The following is a 4360-nucleotide window of genomic DNA, read 5'->3' as shown; positions in this document are numbered from 1 at the left end:
GACCATAAAACGTATAAAAACGTTATGCGCTTCTTAGGGGTGGCTATAATAAAACGTTTAAAAACGCTTTCAGCATTCTATGAGTTAAAAACGAAGTTGCTTAAATAGCTATAATCGCTAAAACTACCTAAAGTGCAGAGCTCAAGTGCAAAATGCCATTACGGTATATTAGCCACAGACATTTGGCCATATAGTCTGGGCCATGTAGTGTTCAATGTGTATTCATAAGTCTAATGGTGAAAAAAAAAGAAGGTGCTCCATAGTCTTTGTGGCTAGCAAGGCTGAGAAACCGGTTGCATGGGGGCCACTGTGATGGCTCAAACAGGCTGTGACTGGGATGGTGGACATCCCCGACAATCCCTTCAGCCTTGGCCACACAACGTCTCTCGTATATTCCCTGGAGGGAGGGAAGCTCACCTCCAACTATGCGCTGGGCTGTTCTCACCACTCTCTGTAGTGCCTTCTGCTGAAGTGCAGTGCAGCTCCCATAGCACACGATGATTCCACCCGTCAGGATGCTCTCGATGGTGCAGTTGTAGAAGGACCTCAGTATACGGGGGCTGACCTTGAACTTCTTCAGGTGCCGTAAGCCGTCTCTGTGACACCTTTATCCACCCATCATGGGTGGCACACCGTAAGAAGACATCCTGCAGACAGATAAGATTAAATTAGCTATACAAGAACATAGTCAACATGTTTCCCCACCAGTGATGTTGTTCCATCTTTCACTCAATCGAAAAAGAATAACAGTGAACCAGAGTAATGTTAGATAAAAACCTACTTGACTCTGTGCCCAGCATATCCACAAACAGGGCCAACCTGGCTCAGAGAGAGACTGTCCCACCACTGCAACATCTGTGTTGCATTTCTTTACTACCAACTGCATAAGGTACAGTATAAGAGACATATTTACTCATATCTGCTGTCGGGGAGAAACCACCTAACTCCAAAATGTTCATATATATTTTTTTTCTATTTTCAGGAAATGAAGAAAAACCTTATATTTTGAAAACAAAACAATAATGCCATATGAAAGTTGGTTTTGTGACTTTACATAATGTCAATGACTTGCATTAGAGGGGAGAGTTGGCCATTTTAGCAGACAGTTTGAGGGTCCAATGGAATTAAGAGGTTTGTCCGAAGCACTTTTTACCATTGGTTCAATATTGGTCCAACAGTACTGATTTATGCAAAAGAAAAACAGTTTCTGTTAGGTGGTTTATTCTTCCCAACAGCAACGATCATATATCCATAAGCAAAAGGGGGCTTGCACATTGTAGGATGAATGAGGCTCTTTGGATGCCAAAAACATTGTCTTTATTTAAAAAGTGCAAAAGGTGAAATGGTGAAGTGGAGTGGACATTTCAGTATCAGACCATCATATTGGCTATAAGTAGGCAGGGGGCCTATTTGAGTTAACCAATGGTAGAGGCTGATCAAAGGCACACTATTATGTCAGCCCATTACCACTGTTGGGTCCCAAGTGGCATACAGGAAATTAACACCATAAAATACAACTGCAAAGATTTCCCAACAAATGCATTGGTTACAATATAAATGATCTGAATATACTTTACAAAGCCAAATGTGTGAAGAAAAACTTACTTTGAGTGGCTTCCAGTTTGGTGGAGTCTGCAACTTTCTTTTACAATCTGGGAACGCCACTGAGAAGACCATCACATTCTTCAGGCCTGAAGAGGAGGCCTGTGAATAGAGATGCAGCATAAACATTTCACAAACTGCAAATTGACCATGAAAACAGACAAAACTTCACTTCCTTGTTGTCAAAGACAAAGACAAAATGCAGTATTGTAGACAATATTCTTTAGTGTGATCCATACCTGGATAGAGCTCCTGCATGGCTGCACTTGTGACCTGGCTTCAGATTCCCAACCAATGTCGACAAGCCCCTGTAGAACAAAAATAAATCTTCAAAACTGACCAAATAAAGAACTAAAACTACACTGAAATTTATAACAAAAAGTCAGTACAAAATATGGAACATTTCAATACTGACCTCTGCAGGAACATGGTCAACAAGCCAGGCTGAGACATGTGGAATGTAAAGCTGATGTGCCCAAAAGACAGCCTGGATGGATAGGTGGAACAGAAGGCTGCAGACAGAAATAACCAAGTTACAGAGAGAGGGAGAAATTACAGAAAAAAGGCTTAGCGTGTCATTACTGAGCATACCCATTTACACGCACCTCGACAGTGGGTGCAGGGCCAATAAGGTAATCATGGAAGGAGGGAGGTAGGGCCCACACACACACACACACACCATTCTATTGGTAAAGGATTACTTTATTGAACAAACACAAACGAAAGTTGTTTCAATAAAGTAATCCTGGACCTTTACCAATGATAAATGGTGGAATGGTGTGCGGGCACACCATTCCACCACAATATAACCTTCCATGGTTATATTACTGCACAGGACCTAGCCCCTGACAAAAGGTCTGAGCTAATTTTCAAAAATATTTGATGCGTGTGAAAATAGCATATCTACAAGTGTAGTGACACACCATGGTTTCTGCAGTACAACCAAATGCTTAAAAAATTAATCAGCATATTATTACTGTTTAAATTGTCAGTGGTATTAGTGCCACAAATATTAATTTAATAAACAAGATAAATTATAGAAGATTCTTCTATACCAATGAACCATATAGCCTCAGCGTGCCTATTCTGGAAATTTAAGCAAAACATTTGCAAATCTACAAGCTCACTATGTAAGCTTATTTTGGTATTGTTTAAGTTCATTTTCATATCAAGGACCATTATTAATTCTGCATTTGAGCAGCTTGAGCCACAGACCACCATTTGATGAGATTAACCTCACAGACCCAAAATTTAAGAATATTTTGTTCAATACACGTTGAACTAAATTGAACTGAATTAAATTACCATAGAAATATGCACAAGGTTTTTCCAATCAAAAATACTGTTCCTCAAAAATCGTTCTAAACACATAATCCTAAAATAAAGAATGATTTAAAGCCAAAAACGAAGTCTACCTTCATTGCAACAGAAATAACCACCAGATTAAACTTGACCACAAAACCCCTCAAATGAACACAGACAGACTCACCAAAAACGATCTCAAATTAAAATAATAACTTCACCAACAACACTAGTGCAGTGTATGACTATTTACAGTATTTAGTGTAGTACAAACCTATTCAAATAGGACGAGATGTCCCCCATATAATGTTAGCTAAACACTAACGTTAGCATATTGCTAACAGTGCTGCAGCTGCTAAATGTTGGGCTATAAATTCATAATGATGCACCTCGCGGTTGTTAACATATTTTCCTTAATGTGGGTCTTTATATAGTTCTCGTTCTGTAACATACCTTTTCGCTACAGCCTGAAGGGGTTTAATCCATTTAGTTCGGACGTTAACTTGTGTTGTTGTTCTGCAATCTTCTCCTGCATGCCGTCCTTCCTAATCCTTAGTTCCTTGTTGTGACTTGTGACTCTTTCACTTTCAAATTCAAATGCTGTTCGTTGGTGACGTCAGACCACGAGTCAGACGCTCTGGGTGATATTTCCGGTTTGTTGTCCAATGGCGTTCGAGATTCGGTCCATAGAGGCGGGCCAATTGCCGAGCGAGATAGTTTTATTATATATTATTAAATCAAAATGCATATGCCTACAGGTCCTAAGCCTAATTCACCGTTTTAATTTATTCCAAAATGTTAAAAATATAATAAAAATAAAGGTATGCTTTGGAAATTGGTTATTTCAGCATGCAGGGTAGAACACTATCTGACCTAAACTGTATTTCTTTTTTATCCACAAAATGACTCACTGGATTACATTTGTAGCATTTCTAGAAAAAAATGTTTTTCATTTATAAAATATAAATATAAAATCAAATATGAAATATAAAATGGGGAGGGGGGGGGGAGAAATCACACACGTGTGAAGTGAGGGGCATTCTGTTATTCATCATACATCCTCTGAGTCTCATTCTGGCCAATCACAATTTGCGTCCTCACTTAAAATATAAATATAAAATCTAATATGAAATATAAAATGGCGGGGGGGGGGGGAATCACACACGTGTGAAGTGAGGGGCGCTCTGTTATAATCATATGTCATCATACATCCTCTGAGTCTCATTCTGGCCAATCAATCACAATTTGCGTCCTCACTTTTGTCTTCAATGTTTGTGTTTACACAGACCTTGAAAAGAAAAAAATATATATTTTTATTTTATGCCCATAAAGATCTCCTATCTGTCAGTTCTTGTACCTTTTATGCCCATGGAGAGCCCATATTGTCATGCCCATAGATGTGCTGTAGTGGGATATAATATGATGTCGTTATTGTGACTGTAGGTCACAGATTACT

The 4360-nt window shown here is 39.0% G+C and overlaps 1 long non-coding RNA gene across 1 annotated transcript; it reads right to left on the bottom strand.

Moving 5' to 3' along the window:
* Positions 1 to 230: 230 nt before the first annotated feature.
* LOC308315655 lies at positions 231 to 3453 on the bottom strand. Its single transcript, XR_013964062.1, has 5 exons — positions 3358 to 3453; positions 2018 to 2114; positions 1842 to 1910; positions 1606 to 1704; positions 231 to 647 (listed from the first exon to the last, which is right to left on the bottom strand). It is a non-coding gene; the product is annotated as an uncharacterized lncRNA (long non-coding RNA).
* Between the last annotated feature and the right edge of the window lie 907 nt (positions 3454 to 4360).

The sequence above is a fragment of the Protomyctophum bolini genome (genome assembly GCF_963924005.1).
Source record: "Protomyctophum bolini genome assembly, chromosome: 5".
Lineage (NCBI taxonomy): Eukaryota > Metazoa > Chordata > Actinopteri > Myctophiformes > Myctophidae > Protomyctophum > Protomyctophum bolini.
This window is presented reverse-complemented; position numbering and strand designations above follow the sequence as displayed.